This window comes from Sorex araneus, chromosome 4 (genome assembly GCF_027595985.1).
Source record: "Sorex araneus isolate mSorAra2 chromosome 4, mSorAra2.pri, whole genome shotgun sequence".
NCBI lineage: Eukaryota > Metazoa > Chordata > Mammalia > Eulipotyphla > Soricidae > Sorex > Sorex araneus.
Window position 1 is genome coordinate 220183830 of NC_073305.1, and position 21056 is coordinate 220204885.

The 21056-nt window shown below is 57.1% G+C and overlaps 1 protein-coding gene and 1 pseudogene across 13 annotated transcripts in view; one reads left to right on the forward strand and one right to left on the reverse strand.

The window, feature by feature from the left end:
- Nucleotides 1-21056, reverse strand: part of RBFOX1 (RNA binding fox-1 homolog 1) — a 1316266-nt gene that overhangs the window by 907064 nt on the left and 388146 nt on the right. The window lies entirely within an intron of this gene.
- Nucleotides 4996-7363, forward strand: LOC129404264 (tubulin beta-2A chain-like; annotated as a pseudogene).

Below are 21056 nucleotides of genomic sequence, written 5' to 3' on the forward strand. Positions count from 1 at the left end.
GGAAATCCTGACAGAGACAGGCGAGCCAAGAGGTGAGCAGAGCAGGCCGAGCACGGGCTGACCTGACCGTCATGGCCAGACACCAGATCACAGCTGCCCTGCCGCTGAGGCGCCATCACGACCCTCAGCAGGGCCGCCGCCCCCTCCCCCTCCTCCCGCTCCTCCACCTCCCCTCCCCTCCTCCTGCTCCTCCACCTCCCCTCCTCTTCCTCCTCCTGGCCTCTCTGAGCACTGGTGCCCCCCAGAAAACCCGTACGCTGTCCGAGATGCACAGTGGGACCCCCATCAACCCGGAGTGCTCTGGGCAGCTGGCCAGGAGGGCACTGGTGTGACCCACACGTGCAGCCCCGGGCTCTCCCAGCCCCCGCAGGCCCGTGCACCTGGGCTCAGGGTGGGCCCCGGGCCGGGGTGGGGGGCTCCGCCCACAGCCTTTCTTGGAACGCACTCCTGATGATGCGGGGAATTGCCAATCTGCAGGGCCATTTCCAGACCCGTCCACGGCGTGGCTTCGGGTGGAAACTGGATGAGCTCTTCAAAATTCTATTACTGCCAAGCGCCCACAGAGCAATGACGTGCCTGAGAGGGGACGGGGAGAGGAAAGGGTGGGGGTGGGGGAAGACAACACTCAGTTTCCAAAAACGGTTCAGCAAATGAGGGAGAAGGAAGTCGAGCCCCAGGTGCCCAGTGGCCGGAGCAGGGCCGTGTCCACGGCGCCTGCAGGGAGCCCCCACACAAATACCCCCACAGGTCCACAAGCTCCCTGGCTGCCTCGGCTCCGTCCCCCAGCAGACTAGGGCCGTGTCCACACAGGTCCCGTCCTCTGCGAAGCTGAGTGACCTGAGAGTCCACGCCAGGGAAAGGTGCCGGGTACTCCGGGACCATGGAGGTTGGGGCCCATCAGCACTCACAGTGTTAAACCAGGCCGAGATCCCACCCAAAGGGTTGCCTGAAGACAGGTTGCGATGCAATAAGCACAGGGTCTTTATTGCTAGCTCCATTAGTGCCCTCGTCTCGCTCACTGACACAGTGGCAGCCTTCTCGGAACGAGAGGCCCCGAGTCTCAAAAGTGAGGGGCTTTTATACCATAGGATTATGTAACAGGGACTTTCCGTGGACCCCCATTTTGGCCGCAGTCTGAGGGCCTTTTCACTACTTGTACTTAGCTGATTAAGTCGGAGTTACATAAAGGTTACGTAAGGGGCACACAGGGGGCTTTCCTACCTGCACCTGATTGGTAACTTTAGCTGACCTCACTTCGGGGAAATCATGACTCGATTCCAGGAGTCTGGACTCAATTCCAGGAATTCTGGAAGCGAAACCTGGGCCTAGTTTCTTCTGGCTTCTTTAGGAGCCTGTCACGGCGCTGCCTCTGCTTTCTCTAGTTCTCAATGGTCTCTCCCAGACCCCCGTGGTCCTTGGAGAAGGTCCCTCAGCCCCGAGCATCCCACTGCTCAGGCCACGACAGTGAGAACAGGAGGGTGGGGGGTAGGGGGCCCTGGCATGAGCCCCTCGTCTTCACCGTCCCTGCTTTGGACTGAGGGTGGCCAGTCGTGCTGGGGTCTCCACGGACCCCCACAGCACTCATGGGAGCCACAGGGATGGTCAGAGGGGGCCAATCTCTGGACAGTACTCAGGCCCCTGTGCTGCGTGTCGAAAGTGGGCAGGCACGTGGGCACGTGGGCACATCCTCTGGGAGCACTTCCAGCCAGGTCTGTGGGCTAATAGAACCTGCTGGCCTGGCCGTGCCCAGCCCTGGTGCCCTCCCAGAATCCCCCATCTTCACTCAATCAAGTCCCTGCTACGACACCTCAGAGCACGGGGCAGTGGGGTCACGTGACAGCCAAGAGAGCAGGTCCCAGGGCAGGGATGTGCCACTCTGGGGAGCACAATCTGATGGCCACGCTCTGGAGGACCCACGCTGGCCAGGCAGATGAGGCGTCCACCAAGGGCGGGTGGGGCGCTGCCCAGCCCACACCCACTGGGGCTTCGATGACCCCCAGGGATACTGAAAGGTTTCGTCCCCGGGGATGCAGCGGAGCTGTGGGACTCAATTTGTCCCCGCGCCATAACCTAACTCACCTTGACGAATTGACTCTCCAAATGAAATTCTCCAGGGCTCCACGGCCCATTCTCGAGAAGCTTCTTGGGATGATGGAAGCACAACCAGCCATCTGCTCTCCGGCGAGCAGGTACCACGGCGGCGGCGCCCCTAATAGCGTTTGTAGGGATGATAAACATTGCCGTGCTCCGGAGTAGATTGCAAAATTTATATCGAGCTTTATAATAAAGCATGAGGAATTTCAGGCTCACAGCAAGCCTCTTAATCACTCTGCCTCGCAGGCATAAATATTCAGCAGTTTACTGAAGTCCACACTTTGCTCCAGGTGATAAAGCTCAGGGGGGGCTACAGAGGCTGCCCTGGAGCTGCTCCCATCCTCACAGACAGAGCAGAAGGGTACGCGGGTCCGAGAGCCCCATCGAGAGTCGCCCAGACATCTGTCCCACAGGCTCCTGCTGCTTGCTCATCTCTCAACTCCAGCTCAGGGAAAGATCCGGGTGAGGAATAGGGTGATGGGTCACCCTCGCTCACCTGAGGCTCCCTCTGCCTTGGTACCCAAGACCCTCCCAGATCCCTGAGGATGGGGACCATTGGCTAGTCCCTGCGGCATACGGATGAACAAAGATGAATGACTCATCTCACAATCTGCAGGTAGGATGGGCGTCAGCCACCCCACGGGGACAGGCTCGCCCCTGCAGCCTGGGTGGTGTTGCAAGGATATCAGGGGAGGGGCGGGGGGGGGGTGCAGTCTCTCACTGCCCAGAAGGCTGGACCATGACATCAATGAGGCTGCACCGAGTAGATGGGGTGAGAGGGGCGCTGCGGGCTCCCTGCCCTGTTTGTAGACAGCCACCGCCCTCCCAGATTACTGCCTGAGCCCTATAACTGCATTTCACCTGATCACAACTCCCCCCCCTCACCAAAGGACTCTCTCTCCAAATCCAGTTACACTGGGGGGGAGGAGTGAGAGTCTCAGAGGGGGGCTCAGCTCAGAGCCTGGCACCTCCCACGCCCACCCCAGAGACCAGTCCCTGCAAATCCTCCAGCTTCCCCCGGTGCGGGTACAAAGTGCAGAGTCCAGAGGCAGAAGAGCAGGTGCCCCCCGCCACACACACATACACACACACACACACACACACACACACACACACACACACACACACACACACTGATTACTTGGGTCTGTGAAGTGAGTACTTGCTTCTACACATGAGAGCTAACGGATGTGTATGGCTTCGGCTTCTGGTCCAAATGTACGTTCTGCTCTCCCGGGTGCCATGGTTTGACATTTCCCCTCCCTGAGACAGAGGGGTGACAGCTCCCCAGCCCCACTCCAGTGCCAAAGATCTCAGGCCGCTGTTTTTAAAGCCCCCATCTCCTGACCTGAGCTCCTAAGAGACACTGAACAGAAGAATCAGACAACTTGCCAACAGTGAGGGCTAGCGAACAAACCCTTCTTAGATGTCAAGGTTCACCCCACACAAGCCCTGTCCGTGGGAGCTGAGAGGGGCCCCCTTCGTATTCCAACAAGCTCTTCTACCAGAACTCTACTCTCTGCCCTTCTGGTTCAAGAACCGCAATGCAGGCGGGACCAGCTGCCATCCCCGAGTGACGCACTCAAAGAAAGCAGCAAAACGGTTTCCTATTAAACGAAAGCAGATATTGGACCTGGCGAGAGTGGGAGGCACAAGGCACTTGCCTTGCATTCTGAGCACACCCGGGCCCTTCCCCAGCCTGGCGTGGTCTCTCCGGCACCACCGGGGGTCATTCCTGGGCACTGAGCTAAAAAGAGCCCCTGAGCCCGACTGGATGTGGTTCTGCACCCCCCCCCCACCAACACTGAACGCTAGCATATATCTGCGCATGATCGTGATTCTATTATTCAGACCAGGTTCCTCCACTGCATGGGACCCAACATTCGTGTCTGTACGAGCGTCTGCATGTGTACATTGGTAGCGGGTGAGTGGCAGTGAGGATCACAGCCCAATAGGTCAAGAACAAATGGAAAACTACAAAGCAGGAAGCAGCAGTTTGCTTCTGTTTGGGTGCCGATCAGAGAAAAAGACTATTTATTCTTCCCGGCCCCCTCCTTCAGTAGATAGGGACTGAATTCCAATGAAGCTGCAGTGAAAAAAAGAAAATAAAGGGGGGAAGGAGACCAATCAAGCTCGCTTTGTTTGGTTGGGGGAAGCACTCACCTACCGGGTTCTTTTCTCTCTCACCAGCTATGGAAGGACAGAATGTCACTGGCGGGCAGCGGGACAGAGACCCAGGATCTAGCTGGGTTAGCTGCGGGAGTAGCTGCATTGCTCCGAGGCACGGAGAGGGGAGGGCGGATGAGATCATTTCTAAGGAATCACGATCCTCAAGCCTAAGTGTTTTAAATCCTATTTTGAACCTACTTTGCATGGACCCAAGTCGAGGCGTCCAGGCACTACTCTCAAGGTCATCTGAGAACCACAGTGAGACTCACCCATGGTCCTGGGGTTAGAATGAGCCCGGGCTGCTTCCCTGTGGGATATCAGCCCTTCCATGCCTTGCCCCTGCCCCCACCATTGAGCCACGGGTCTCCCTGGGCCCGGAAGAAGGGTCAGCTGCGAGGGCTTCACCTGTCTGAGCCCTGGTGCTTCTCATTCATGAAACCGGAGGGAGGACTCAAGCCGCCTCCAGCCGGACGTGTTGGTACCTTGACCAGATAAACATAAAGAATCCTGTAGGTTGAAACAGGTGCCAAAGAAACCATCACTTCCCCTCTCCCTACTTGTGGGGAAAACAATTTAAGAGTATAGATCTACCATGAGCAGCCCAACTGTCAGGCTCACTTATTAACGCTGGTGGTGGCCTCTGGACCTTCCTAAAGATAAAATAATAACAATAGTATTTTATTTTATTTTTCATTTATTTTATTATACATAATAAAAATAATAAAGCATGAAGGCAATACAGACAACAGAACAGACCTCTAAATGACAAGGAAAAGAGGAAGAAATCTGCCACTACATGGAGGGCATAGAGCTGGTGGACTCAGTCCTGGACGTCGTGAGGAAGGAGTCAGAAGGCTGTGACTGTCTGCAGAGCTTCCAGCTCACGCACTCACTGGGCCGGGGCACGGGCTTGGGCATGGGCACGCTGCTCATCAGCAAGGATCGCAAGGAGTACCCCGACTGCATCATGAACACCTTCAGAGTCATGCCCTTGCCCAAGGTGTCGGACACGGTGGTGGAGCCTTACAACGCCACCTTGTCAGTGCACCATCTGGTGGAGAACACGGATGAGACATACTCCATCGACAACAAGGCGCTGTACGACATCTGCTTCCACACCTTCAAGCTCACCACGCCCACCTACGGCGACCTCAACCACCTGGTGTCGGCCACCATGAGCAGCATCACCACCTGCCTGTGCTTCCCGGGCCAGCTCAATGCCAACCTGCACAAGCTGGCCGTGAACATGGCGCCCTACCCGTGCCTGCACTTCTTCATGCCCAGCTTTGCGTCCCTGACCAGCTGGGGCAGCCAGCAGTACCACACCCTGACCGTGCCCGAGCTCACCCAGCAGATATTTGATTCCAAGAACACGATGGCTGTGTGCAACCCAAGCCACGGCCACTACCTAAGGGTGGCCGCCATCTTCCGTGGCCACATGTCCATGAAGGAGGTGGATGAGCAGATGCTGAATGTGCGGAACAAGAACAGCAGCTACTTTGTGGAGTGGATCCCCAATAACATGAAGACGGTTGTGTGCGACATCCCGCCTCGGGGGCTCAAGATGTTGACCACCTTCATTGGCAACAGCACGGTCATCCGTGCTGTTCAAGTGCATCTCCGAGCAGTTCACAGCCATGTTCCACCTCAAGGCCTTCCTGCACTGCTACACGGGTGAGGGCATGGACGAGATGGAGTTCACTGAGGCTGAGAGCAACATGAACGACCTGGTGTCCAAGTACCAGCAGTACCAGGACACCACGGCCGACGAGCAGGGCAAGATCAAGGAGGAAGAGGTGGAGGAGGAGGCCTGAGCAGCCCTGCCCTCATGAGTGAACTGCAGTCAGCCGGTCAGCCTCCAGCAAGCATGGTCTGTGTCCACTATGGTGCTGTTTTGCCTGTCCATGTTAATGTGAAGTCAGTATTGTCTTTCAACATGTTAATAAAGCATGTTTTAAACCTTATCTCTTGAAACAGAAATAAAATTTATTGTAAGTGAAAAAAAAAACTCTCCAAGGGTGGCCAGTTTGCCATCCACTGGGGCCTCATTCCTCTTGTGATCTACGTGGGATTTAAGAGAGGTGCAGATCCTGGAATGCTCGAACTGACCGTTTTGAGCTTACTTTGGAGCTAAAGGACTGTTTGATCATCTGAATTTGGACACAGTCAGTGGACGGGACCAACATGCAAGGTATACGCTCTGGCTGGGATAAGAGATGGGACGTCATTCAGACACTTACCAACTGGATGGCATGTGGCTCTTACTTCACAGACGCATATGTGGCAGAGTGGAATCTCGATGGATTTATTTATAATAGAATGTATCAAAATAAATGTTTTAACAGTGGGTAAAAAATGAATTCTATATCCACTGAAAAACATCCTCTGCAGAGAGTGATGCAGAGACCCTCAAGGGCCAATGGAAGCAACACTTGGGACCAGAAGCAACGCTTGGGACCAGAAGTCGAGCTTGGCACCGGAAGTCGAGCTCGGGACCCGGAAGTCGAGCTCCAGACCGGAAGTTGGGGGTCGGGACCGAAAGTCGAGCTCAGGAGGCCCTTCACAGGCGACCGGGCGAAGGGCTGAGGAGGTTCTGCAGGTCGACAGACCCCGAGTGAGGCCAGGCATCCCGGCCAGGGAAGAGTGTGGAACGTGGGGCACGGCTGGTGAAGGCTGAGGGCCGGCCGCCTTGGTGGCGTTGTTCTGGACGCGGACGCGGGTGCTTCAAGGCAAACCCTGAGCGGGGCGCCCTGTCAGGGCAGGGCCTGAGGAGCCGCTGAGGAGGCGCTGAGGAGGCGCCGTCGGAGTTTCTCCCACCTGCCAGGAAGCCGCAGCGTTTTCACGCCAAGCGGAGCGTGCGGGGCCGTGACGACGGGGACAGTTAATCCCCAGAGTGCCCGCGAAGAAACAACACAGAGAGGCAGCCGTCAAACAGGCAGAGAGTGGCTGGCAGAGACGGCGACAGGCATCATTTAACCCCAAGGAAAACTGAAAGGGGGGAACCGAGGACCAGTGCTTCAGAGGCAGCAACAACAGGGAAGTGAGGAGACACCGCCAGCTAATCCTCGCCACAGCAGTAATCGGCCAGGCGCCAGCGGACCGAGCACTGCAATGAAAAGAACCATGTGGTCACCTGAGACTTCAAGAGACATTCTTTAAATACCCAAGCTCGTGTAGTAAGAGGAAAGTACAGAAAGCGATACATGAATACATCGGGTATATATGTGAATATATACATATGTATATATGTGTGTGTGTGTGAATAGCTATACCAAATATAGCACAGCCAGGAAAACTCGGAGAAGCTATGCTAATATCAGAAGCATGTACTTCAAGACTACAGGGTATTATTAGAACACTTCATAAAAGGAACACTTCTGAGTGGATCTGAGGTCATCTGGAAGATAGAACAATTATAGAGGTTTTTTGACTCGATAACAGAATTTCACACAAAGAAAGCAAAGAAGCTGAGCCTGGCGGAACCGACCAGGCTTCAGGAGGGCAGAGATAATGCGACCAGTGGGCCTGACTAGCATGCCGAGGTCTGAGGGATGGTATTCCTGGAATGAAAGGAAGCACATATCTCAGGGACACATGAAATATTCTCCCAAGATGAACCTTGGGCATAAGCCCCACATTAATACATTTCAACTCTGAAATATCATCGAGTACATTTTCTAATGACAATGGGATTGAATTAGGAGTCAGTGATACCAATATTTCTAGAAGACCTTTGGACATTCAATCGCACATTCCAAAGGACTTTTGGCTAAGAAGGGATCTCGCGGGAATCTGAATGAATTTTTAGATTTGACTTTGTTGGCAGCTCCCAACATTTCTGTGACAGAACTGCATTTGTTTAATAACCAGAGTATTTTCTTTTCTTTGACAAAAATAGCTTGTCTTCCATCCAGTTTTTCTGTATCCTTAGGAACTCATTCATTACCATATGCTGCCTGGGTAACACCACGCCCCAAGCAGACACTTCTGTTGGGGAGCAATGATTAGAATCTTCTGGAAAAGGAGAGCCAAGAATATTGCCCGCACCCCTTGGCTAACCAAATTCCCCTGATGCTGACTTCTCTAGTCCTACATTAAGATCTAACAATATGTTTTGGTGAAAATACTGAATAAACAAGTGGGAAGGTGGTCTTAAAGGTGACAGGCATATAGGTTCAGGTTACTGGCTATGCTGGATAACTGTGGGATTTGAAAGGGGGTGGAGGGTTCTCACATTTAGTTTCATCTTCCTGCTAAGTAACTATGGGTCACTGACAATCTTAGGAGTATCTTGCCTTAGCCATTTGGTCTTCCATCATTTGCTAATAATCTAATCACAGAAGAGGTTTTGTGAATTTGTTTATCCAGGGAAGTTACTTCAGAATGTGCCTTGACTGTTTACGCTCCTGTATTTCTTACTCTTTTTCTCAGCATTAGAATTCAAAGAGGCAATTGTCCTACCTCAATTTAAGGGTCAGAAGGGGATGAGTGCAGGGTTCTTTGGGAGAAGTAACAGTCTTTCTTCTCTCATTCCCACCAGCAGCCCGAAGTCTATAATTCAGCTCAGGAAGTTCTCTCTTATCTACACACATCGATTATTCCTTTAAAAACAAAATAATTTCCACTCAAAGCCCTTCATCTGTTGATCTCAGCACTTCAGAAACTAATTAATCTCCACAATATGCTTGGCTCGGCATTATCCCTTTTGTTTTCAGACCAGCAAACAAACACTATGAAATGATGCAGATTGCTCAAGGTCAAACAAGGACCCACATCCCGGTCCAATCTGAACTCAGAATTCCCATCCGTCGGTGGCTGGACACGGATTTACAGGACCCCAATGCCGAAGGACAAGGAGGTAACACTGGAGATGTGCAGCCGTACACAGCCCTGCAGCTCAAGTGTCACCATGCAGATGGGCAAAGGGAGGATCATTCAGCATGGACCAGGGAGCATCATCCTGTATGGTACATTGGCACCATTTTTGGTTCAAGACAGAATCACTGTGTATGGGACATGCACCACCATTTTGTAGGGTCTTGAAATCAGCTTCCAAAATGAAGTCGCTCCTCCTGCTCCTTACCAGAAACACAGGACACCCTTCTCTGACCTCATTCCCTTCCTCTCATTTCTAGTTCGCCAGTGATGGTTCTGTTGCTTTTGCTACTTTTGCTTCCTGGTGTAATTTTTGCCACAATCCTCCTTTCTACTCTCAGCAGCAATCCAGCTAAAGAGCAAGTGGTCACCTGATCCATAAAACACTGGAACCAACATCATCACATGAGTAGCAGGTAAAATGCAGTCACTCCTTTACTGACACCCCAAACCCACGAGAGACGTCAGGGGAGGTGTTCTAAAGTACATGAACGAACTCTGGGGGTGCCTAAGAATGTAGAAGATGGAAGGACGTGAACGAGAGTGGATTCTGAGAGAAGAGAGATGGCAGGAGACCGGAGGGGACTCAAAGAGACACGGGGCCTTGGGTAGCTCCCCCAGAGCAGGAACCAGGCAGAAGGATGCCCAGCCATCAACACAGATGCCTGGTTCCGAGTGCGGGCCAGGATTTCCCTGCTGAAGTGACCCGGGCGTGTGTGGATAAGAGCATCCTGGAATAAACACAAACTCCAGAGGCGAGCACTGTCCTGAGCTCAAGTCTCACCGTGACGGTGTGACGACTATGTGGGAGGATGGACACGCCCCACTTCCCTCACTGTCTCCACAAAGGCCTGCCTGGGACTCTGAACCACTTCACCCAGCCCAGAAAGACAAAAGCCTGTGACATACTCTCCTTTTCCACAGGACAGGGGCAAATGGAGAACAACTCTACCGGTCCAAAAACTGCATCCACTTGGAGATGATTGAACACACGTCCACTGCAGAGGGCAGAGGGCAGTGAGCAGCATCTTAGGACGCCGAGGGCACCCCTCCATAGTCTCACGGCCCGACCCCTTCAGAACAAGAGCTGGGGGCTGTGCATCTGCAATGAGCGAGTCTCTCCAGCAGCGACGGTGGAAGACCCAGGCCATTCTCCTTACACGGAGAGAGAGGGTGACCAGAGTGTTTAGTCCCTGCCCGGTGTTTGAACGGTTAAAAATACACCCGTGACGCGCAACGTCAGCCGTGCCTAGTGTACTAAACTGCAAACAACTAATTTATTATTCAATTTTCTTGTCAATTTGAGAGATGTGTTTCCCTCCCTGCAGAGGAAGGAGGGAATGTGACATACAGTCTGGAGCTCAAGGTCCCCACGTGGAGTGGCCCCGAGTATTTATGGGACCCGCCATTCTCCTCAGCACCCCCGTGCGCCTCTCCTGGCAGGGGGCTGGCTCTGAAATTCCTGGGGTGAGTGCCACAGGGTGAGGGGCAGAGCAGAGGGTCACTGCCACATGCCACCTGGGCCACACTGGATGTGCCCTTTCAGAGCGCAGCCCGAACGGTGACATTTACCGGGAGCGCTCTATCTTCTTATTGACACAGATGGGGACCATAATCGCTGCCTGGGGGGGTCAGATGAATCCCGGCGGGCTGCAGTGTTGGGCTCTGCTCTGTGTCCTGGGCACAGTGACAGCCACCCCGGCCATCACTGGCCTAATGGCACAGGCTTTGTTTGAAACTCATCGGGAGCTTTCCCATCCAGCCCAGTGCATGGAGGCCGGCAGCCAGGGACCCGCTGCCTGGCGGGGGGCTCAGTGGGGGCCCCGCCACCCCAACCCCGCACTCCCTTCCTCTCCCCTGCAAAGCTAAATGTGCTGCCTCTAGCCAGGTGCCTGGGCCCCTCAGGAAGTCCCCCAGCAGGGCCTCTGCATTCATGTTTCCAGGATGTGGGGTGGCGAGGCCACGTGGGCAGTCTGTGCAGACATGCTTAGCAATCCCGGGGGCCCAGGCCCGCTTTCTCCGCACCCCACGCAGGATGCCCAGGGTTGGAGGCCAGGAGGTGGGGGGACACTGTGGGAGACAGCCCCCAGATCACCGGGGTTGCCTGGGCCCCACAAGTGAGTAGGAAAGCTCAGCCCTGTCCACAGCGCGGGCAGAAGCGGGGCCGGGTCCTGCCGGGCTGGTGTGGGCACGCTTGGTTAGAAAGCCAGAGCCCGCCCCGGAACCTTGGAGAGCGCCGCAGTGCTAGCTGGGCACCGGGGCTGCATGCCGTCATGCAAGTCAGCAGAGCTGACCGCCTTGGACGTGGCCTGTGGTGCCACATGCCCGCCTTCGGGGAGAAAGGTGCATTATGGAAGCGCGCCCACCCACCTGCAGAGCGGCGCAGATGACACGGCGGGTGTGCCCTGCCCCCCCTCCCAGCACACAGGGCCGGGTTGCATAACTCGAGAGGGAAGGTGACTTCCAAGCGCCCGGAGGGTCTCGGCTGCATGAAGCCCCAGGCCACACAGCCCCAAGCTCAGGCTAGCACGAGTGACGCCGCTGTGGCGGGCGGGGGCTCATGCCATAGGAGAGAAACGGTGGGGAACGGAGACTGAGGCTGGAAGGGCACGAGCAGGTAGCGACGGGTGGGGGGAGGCGGGCAGGATCCCCGTCCGGGACGGGTGCAGGAGAGAGGCCAGGGGACTCCGCGGAGGTGCCCGTAATTTTTATCTTCCCGCACGAATAAGATGATGATTGGATTCAAATCACATTTCAAACAGGATTCATTGCTGAAATGTCAGAAATGAGGCAGCTCTCAACTCTTGCAAAAACCTTGAAATCTGTTCCATAAAAGGCAATCTCAGCAGAAAGCCTGGTTAACCTTGAATAGTTAGATTAATGATCCGGCACCTCTGCCTCGCGCCGGCGAATAAACACAACTTTACAAGCAAATGTAGCGACGTCTTCGGAGAGGGAAGCCGGAACCAATCAAGGGAGATGCACCAGGGAGACGGAGTCTGGGAAGAAAAGAAGGTGGCGGAGAAATGTCCGGGGGGGGGGGTGGGGGGACGGAGGGGGCCGGATGGAGGGGGAGCACCTTACATTAAAACCATAAATGTCAACTACAAGCAAAATTTTAAAATAAGGGCCAGAGAAATAGTGCAGGGATTAAGGCGATTGCCTTGCCTGTGACTGATTCCGCGTCGATCCCTGACGCCACATCTAGTCCCTAGAGCCCCGCCAGGAGTGAGCCCTGAGCACTGCTGGGTGTGGCCCCCCGACCCCCCAAGATTTAAATCTAAACTAAACAAATTCCCAGGGTGGAGAGAAGGCAGCTGTTGAAACCAAAACCTCCCCCCTCCCCCTGTGTCCCTTCTTCAGCTCCCACAATTGGTTTTGAACCTGGGTTGTCCCCTGGGCTGAGCCCCTGGGTGCATCCCCTCAGGGCTGGTCCCTGCACCCGAAGGAGGTGGAGAAGGGAGCCCTAGGCACACCGCCCCGCCACCAGCCCGTCCACCCTGGCACCCAGAGGGCGGCCACAGGGATGTACAGATCTTCCCCGCACACCACCTCTGGGCTGGTGCCAGGATCTCATGCCTGTTCCTCCCCACGTCCCTCCAGGCACAGGTGGGCTTGGGAGAAGGTTCTGCAGGCCCCAGGCCTCAGGGGGACAGGGGCAGCCACAGGCCCCGCACCCTGTCCAGGAGGGCCGAGACTCGGGGGTCAGCAAGGATGCCGTTCCCCTGACACGCCCGGGGCCGCAGGAGTGAAGCCAAGGCCCAGGCGCTGGTCTGGGGGGAGGCGGGAGGAAGGGCCATGCGTGCCACTGCTGCCAGGGCGCAGCTGCCAGCGACCCCCGCCCCGACTCCCCACTCGGGAACAAACCACTTCCCGGCTGCTCTGGGGCGGGCCCTGCCCAGCAGGGCTTGATCTTTCTTTCCTGGGGTTCTGCTATGCCCTGGCCTTGGCGGCAGGCAGGTGGGGCAGCGGGAGCTGCTCGCCCACCTTTGCCGGGTGCCCCTGTGAACGGCGGAGGCTCCGGTCTTGGCAGGCAGGTGAGAGCAAGGCCCGCCCGGTGCAGGGCAGCTGCAGACGGTGTCTAATGGGGGCGAGAACAGGCAAGGACCAGGGGTCCGCCCTGAGCCCTCCACAGCAGAAATGCTGTTTCCTGCGTGTAAGTGTGTGCATGTGCGTGTGCATGCATGTGCGTATATGTGTGTGTGTGTGTGTGTGTGTGTGTGTGTAAGCATGCGCCCTGGGGTATTCCAAGTGGGCCGCAGGTGAAAATCTTATCACTGGGGGGCAGCCAGCGGGACGGGGGACGGGGGGAGAGGCCGAGGGGCACTGGGGTGCGTCCTGGGGTCCCGGAGCAGCTGCGCCCACCCCGCCTGCCTGCGTGTGTGGGGGCGGCGGGCGCGCTGGCAGCTCGGCCGTATTTATTGAAACGTATCAGGAATCGCTGTTTCCTTTCTCCAGACGCAGCACTCCGCTCCGCAGCATCTGTTCTCAGGAAACACTTGTCTGAGCCGCAAACACTCGCTCAAGGACACTCGCCCGCGCAGCTTGTCGGGGAGCCGCCGGGGCTGGAGCGGAAGGTGCAGTGGGCACGTGTTTAATGGGGCGTGTCTGTGACCACCGGGCACTGGGCAGCCCAGCACCCCCAGCCCCCCGCGCCTCCCGGGCTCTGCCAACGGCCCCTGCTCCTGCACTCTCTCCCCGGAGGAGACTCGCTTCTGCAGAAGACCTTCTGGAAGTTTCCCCTTCCCGAGCCTCCTTCCACAGCATACCACGAGGGCACTGGCATGGAACACGTCTCTAACCGCTGGGCGCACGGCTGGTGCCAGGATCTCATGCCTGTCCCCCCCACACACGTCCCTCCAACTCTGATCCCCGCCCCCCCTCTCCCCTGCCCCTCACTCCCCGCATCTCTCCAGCAGAGGGGGCCGGGGGACGGAGTGGGGGTGTCGCTCACCATTTGACTTCTCAAACCTGAACTCTGACAGGGAAGGACTCGCTCGTGGACATGAATCCGGGGCCAGAGCCCAAGGCAGGGTGCGCTGGCACCCGGGGGTGCCAGGGGCCCTGATCCCTCGACCAGACGGCCTCGCTCTGCCTCCCTGCCCCACCCCTTAAGTCTCCAACTGCTCCCACACTGTCTCCCTCGGAGCCCCAGGTGGGATCTCAGCGTATCCGCCCTCTGCTCAGACGCCCGAAGGCCTCACCTCCCCGTTCACGCGCATCACCCCCGCCTGTCACTGCGTGTTGAGGGGCTTCCCGTGGCCCAGCGTCCCCAGTGCTCAGCATCTCCTGCCCGACACAAGAGAACTGACTGGAAACGGCTCTTGCACGCCGGGGCCTGGCCGCGCTCAGACCCATGGCCGGGAGTCCGGAAGGAGCCCGACGCCCAGGGCAGGTGGCTGGATGGGGACGCCGTGGGGCACGGGGCGGGGTCAGAGGGGTGGGAGCTCGCCGCTTGCCGAGAGGCGGACGGAGCTGGAGGGGGCTGGCCTTCGTGAAATCAGTCAGGGAGGGGACGGGGACAGGATGGCATCACTGTCCTGATGACACTGTCGCACTGTTGCACTGTCGTCCCGTTGCTCATCGATTTGCTCGAGCGGGCACCAGTAACGTCTCCACTGTGAGACTTGTTATGACTGTTTTTGGCATATCGAATACGCCACGGAGAGCTTGCCAGGCTCTGCCGTGCGGGTGGGATACTCTCGGCAGCTTGCCGGGCTCTCCGAGAGGGACGGAGGAATCGAACCCGGGTTGGCCACGTGCAAGGCAAACGCCCTCCCCGCTGTGCTATCGCTCCAGCCCTGACGACACAGAGAAACAAAACACAGGCATGGACAGCAGGGAATGATGACCCCTGGCCTCAGAGACAGGACAGGGCTCCCTGGGCGGGACTGGGGAGAAGGAGGACGGCAGGGCGGGGGCAGACGGGAGGGGGTGACAGTGCAGTAACTCTGGACACCAACACCACGCTCAGTGACGCTGGGTAAGCATGTGACTTCGACCACAGTGAAAAGGCAGTGAAAAGGCAGTGAAAATGAAAACCAACGGACCTCCCTGATGGCAGTGGGGGAGGGGCTGCCTCTCCCGTGGGTCTCCTCCCCACACCCCCATCCCCACACCGTCCCCTTCTGTCACCACAGCCCCCTCGCCCCACCTCCTCCCACCCACGCTGGCAAGGCCCTCCTCCCCAGAGAAGCCCCCCCTTGCTCCAGGGCTACAAGGGGGGGGATGCCAGGGTCCTGCAAGGGTCACCTCCCAGCCATGCCATCTGTGCAGGGATCCCGTATCGATGCAGAAAAGCCGTCAGGACCAAGTGGCCCGCTGGCGCAGCCCAGATGCCCAGGAGCCAACTCACACACCCGACACAGTGCCCGCCGAGTGGCCCCACCACTAGGGGGCGCCCTGTGTGCTCAGAGGGGATCCCAAGACCTGAGCCAAGAGCGGCACTGCCAGACCCCCAGGGGGACGGCTGGGATGGGAACCCCTTTATGCACACACCAGGGCTGCTCCCTGCTGGGGGCCCGGTGCTGGCTGACCCTCCTGGAGGTGAGGGGGCGAGGACCGGGCAGGAGGCGAGCAGCAGGCGGGTGAGCGGGAGGCAACCGGGAGCCAGGCTCGGGCAGGTGCCGCTGGCTGCGCCATCACCAGCACCAGAGCTCCCGGGCGGAGCCCCGCTGTCACCTCCTCCCACGGTGTCACCTCCCACGGGACACCCACGGTGTCCCTGCTGTCACCTCCTCCCTGCCGTCACCTCCTCCCACGGTGACCGTGCGTGTGGCAGGCCCCACGGCCCGGGGAGGCCGGCCTGGTGACTGGCCTTCGCGGGGAAGGAGGCGTGTGGGCAGCCAGCCGGGCGGTGGGTGCTCGGGCGCTGCTGCCCCCAGCTCCGCCCACCCCGTGCGAGGCCCAGGGTTTCCCCACGAGAGCCAGGAGGCGGAGCGTCCCTGCTCCGAAACCCACGGCCGGGCCTCCGCGGTGCGGTGCTGTGCGGCCTGCCGCTCCATTACCGCCTCTCTATCAAATTACATTCCTGATTAAAATTTTACTGCCAAACATTTTATATGATTACAGACAGAAAGTCAAAATTTGCATTTAAATAGACATATTAAAAATACTCCAGAAGAGAGAAGGGCAGCGAAGCAATCTTAAGGAGTCTTTTAAGAGAGGGTGTGACCCGTGCATGGAAGGATTCCTCCCTCCCGCAGCGCCCCCCGGGCTGGGGAGTGTGGGGGGAACTGCTCTCTGCATCAGCACTCCCCCCTCCGTCCACCGAGCATCTAGTCTCCATTCACTAACTCATCTACCCACCCATCCGCCTTCCATCTACCATCCATCCTCTATCCATCCCTCCATCCACGATCCATCCCACCATCAAATAACCATCCATCCTCCATCCATCCCTCCATCTACCCTCCATCCATCCATGATCCATCCCTCCATCAAATATCCATCCATCCTCCATCCATCCCTCCATTCTCCATCCATTCATCCAACCCTCCACCCTCCATCCATCCACGATCCATCCCTCCATCCAACATCTATCCATCCATCATCCATCCATCCATCCACCATCCATCCATCCATCCACCATCCATCCATCCATCCATCCATCCACTGTCCATCCATCCATCCATCCAACCATTCTCCATCCCTCCACCCTCCATCCATCCATTCTCCATCCATCCATCCCTCCACCCTCCATCCATGATCCATCCCTCCACCCTCCATCCATCCATGATCCATCCCTCCATCCACCATCCATCCATCCATCCATCCATCCTCCACCCATCCACTCATCCCCCACTCCACCCATCCTCCATCCATCCCTCCATCTATCCACTCCACCCACTCATGCACCATCCACCCCTCCCCCCATCCGCCGTCCATCCATCCTCTCCCTACAGGTGTGCCCAGCCTATCTATCTCCTAGGCTGAACACTGTCTCCCCAAAGTCATGTTCCCCTAGCACATGGCCATCTTTGCAGACGGAACCCAGTTAAGCCCGGGCACGACTAGATCTGGAGGGGAATGAAGCTCACCAAATGACGTGACCCTGGAGGGACGAAATCAGGAGCTCAGACCTGGGGGTGCAGAGATGGATGCAGCCAGGGCTGGGGGAGAGAACAGCTCCCCAATCCAGAGCCACCCACGGGCCCTGAGAGCCCAGAAGAGGAAAGTGCTCCCTAGCACTCTGGCAGGGGGCATTGCCCTGGTGACCCTGAGTTCCCAAGGAGCATCTGGACACAGAGAACAGGGGATGCTGTGGGCCACCTAGTGTGGGAGAGGCCATGAAACCGCCAGGGGCATGTGCACGCGCATCCTTTAGGGACCACTAGGGGGCGCTCACATACACATCCCTATGAGCCCACTAGGGCTCAGGCACATGTATCCTTATGTACAACGGGAGTGGGGCTGGGGGGGTTGCCACACACACACATGTGTGTGTACACCCGCACACATATCCCTACGGGGCCACCAGTCCACACAGAGTCCTCCTGCGGCCTTGTGTGTTGGGGGCGGGGGGCTGGTGCCCGGTGGGCTGAGAGGAGAATCTGCCCCAGGAGATCTGACACGGCTCAAATCCCCTCCTCATGGCCCTGCTGCTGGGTTGGGCTGGGGGCCCTCTGGGGCCGCACCCCAGGTCCCCGTGCCTGTCCAGAGCTGGCTGGGCACTGCTGCCCAACAGGCATTAGCACAAAGGGGCCGGGCGGGTGTCCTCCAGGACACGGGATGCCCAGGAAGGGCTCAAACACACCCCGTTGCCCGGGTGACTCCGTCATCAGCGCCTCACGGTCCCCCACCCCAAGATGCTTTCACCCCAGAGAAGCCGGCTGTGCCCGGGCTGCCTCCCCGGGCGGGCACAACGCCTTGGCAGTGGAGTCTGGCTCCCCGGGCTCCCCCTGGGCGAGGCACCCCTCGCCCACCCGCCCGCCCGCCCGCGGCTGCGCCTTTGTTCTGCGCCTTGTTTTCACACTTCCTCTGCGAATGGATGTTTAAACCTGCCAGCTGCTCGCAGGAATCCCACCTCTTCAGACTGATAAGATAAATCTTGACAGCCTAAGAAATCTTTATTTCACTCAGAAGTTATTTGTTCCCATCTCAGACTCACAGATTAGAACTAGAAATTGATTTGACTTCTAAGGCGGGCATTTTAGAATTCCCACGGCCTGCCCCCCCCCCCGGGCCCCGCATGCTGCTCGCACCCAGGAGGGAAGCTGGCGAGGGCTGGGCCTCTGGGCCGGGTGGGCACGGGCACTAGGCCAGGGAGGGAAGCTCCGTGGACACAGCCATGAGTGGCCCGGGCAACCATCCCCGTGGCCCTGCCAACGCCCTGGCATGTTGGCACCTGCTCTCGGCTTCAATTTGGAGCATGTTCGCCAGAGACACCAGGACCCATAAGAGACCCATTGGAGAACCCGCCCGGGAAGGAAGATGCGTGCTGAAAGCAGACTATAGACTGAACACGACGGCCACCCAATACCCCTACTGCAAACCACAACTCCAAAAAAGGAGAGATAGAACAAAAGGGAATGTCCAGCCACAGAGGAGGGATGAGGTGGGGGGGGATGGGATTGGGGATGTGGGAGGGATACTGGGTTCATTGGTGGTGGAGAATGGGCACTGGTGGAGGGATGGGTTCTCGAACATCATATGACGGGAACACAAGCACGAAAATGTGTAAATCTGTAACTACCCTGACGGTGATTCACTAATTAAAAAATAAAAATTGTAAAAAATCAATAATCATATAACAACAACAAAGAGGCCTGAGGGGATGAAATCTCCAAAGTTGGGATCCCTCTTTTTAAATACCAGCATGAGGAAAGAAAAAAAATAAAAGTGGCTCCTCTTTTCGTGAGAAAAGGAACAGAGGTGGTGAAGACGGGTATGGTGGGACAGGGCCCACGTATCGCACATGCCTTGAGCCCTCGGCTGAGCCCCTCCCAGCTCCTCCCACCCTCGCTGAGGAAACAACCCTGGACGGTGCGCAGACACACAAGGGTTTCTTTTCTTTTTTTTTTTTTTTGCTTTTTTTTGGGGGGGTCACACCCGGCGATGCACAGGGGTTACTCCTGGCTCTGCACTCAGGAATTACCCCTGGCGATGCTCAGGGGACCATATGGGATGCTGGGAATCAAACCCAGGTCGACTGCGTGCAAGGCAAACGCCCTCCCCGCTGTGCTATTGCTCCAGCCCCCAGACAAGCGTTTCTGACTGTGTCCGTCTGAAAATGATCAGACACCAAACACTCTCCTCCTCTCTCCTCTTCCTCTTTGCTCTGTCTTTAGCCTTGGCCTTGCCAACCTCCGCCCCTCCTCCCCCTGCAAGTGCCTCATCCCAACTGCAGTGCAAATACCTCTTGTCGCCCTTCCATTATCCGAAAATAAGAGAGAGAGAGAGAGAGAGAGAGAGAGAGAGAGAGAGAGAGAGAGAGAAATCCTTTGGCGTTTCTTGTCTAAAACCAAGCATCCTGAAAACACCCACTTGACGAGCTTTCTGCTTCAGCTCTCTCCGGAGGGTCTCCCTGGAAGGGATAAATCAAGTGTGGTCCCGCTGTTGCCAAAACTCATAAAGCAGCTCCCGTTTCCACGAAAATGCAGAGGTGGTGGCGTCTGCTGAAAGCGGATGGAAGGACCTTTCCATGTGTGGGGCACGGGGACACACACGGACCCCAGGGTGACAGTGATGGCCCCAGACACTAACACGCCATCGCCAGATTCGCGCTCCACAAGGGGCTGGAGATGGCGTCAAACAGAGCCCTCGGCCGGGGAGCACAGCAGCAGAGAGAATCAGTGGGAACGTTATCCTGGAAGCCGCGGCTTTGAGAAGGCCGAAAGGGCTGCGTCCACGGCCACCGGCTCTGCCCACGTGGCCGTTTAGAAACCCCGGAAGTCAGGAGCTCACAGAACGTTTCTAGATACCTTTCTCTGTGCAAAGGGACAAGGGGGCAGGCTCTGGTCCTGGAGATGCCTCGGGGACAGTCCAGCCTGGGAGATCTCACGGTGACAACGGCAAGGGCATCACCCACGACAGCGAGGCTGGTCTCAGGAGATGGCACCTTCCAGAAAGGGGCCGCAGAGACCAAGTCCCAGGCAACCTGACACAGAGCCAGTCATGAGAGCAGCCGATGGAAGCCCCCTGGAGAAACAAGAACCCATGCCCGCGTGCTACTAGCAGCTACTCAAAGAATTCACCAAGGAAAGGAAACGAAACAGCCGGCGTGCTGGTGGCGGTGGGGCGTTAGGAGGGCGATTCTCCGACAGACGCCGAGGAAGCAATGGAATCAGGCTACAATCACCCGGGAATGGGGAGACTTGGAAAAGAAGGGTTCGGTGGCCACAGGATACCGTGAGCACGTCCCCCACCAGATGCTTGTGAAATTCAGTGGCTGACTGAAGGCCAGGAGGCCTGGTCCACAGCTGGGAGCTTGCCACACAGGGCTGGGGAGGCGGGGAGGCAGTTAGGACAGAGAAGGGGACACACGGCAGTGATGGTTAGACATGATCGCTCTGGACTGAGTGCTGAAAAGTGGTAAAGGGATAGACATGATAACCTCTCAGTACCTGTATTGCAAACCATGATGCCCCACAGGGGAGAGACAGAGAGAGAGATAAAGAGAGGAGAGAGAGACTGAGAGAGACAGAGACAGAGAGAGAGAGAGAGAGAGAGAGAGAAGGAAAGTGCCTGACATAGAGGCAGGTTGGGGTAGGGGTTTGTGGGAGGGAAACTGGGGACACTGGTGGCAGGAAATGTACACCGGGGAAGGGACGGGTGTTGGAACATTAAATGACTGAAATCCCATCACGAACAACTCTGTAACTGTGCATCTCACGATGCTTCGATTAAAAACAGTAAAACTCCAGTGGGCAGCTCTGGAGAGCGGCCGTGCGTGAGACACCACTGGGCAAGTGCCACGT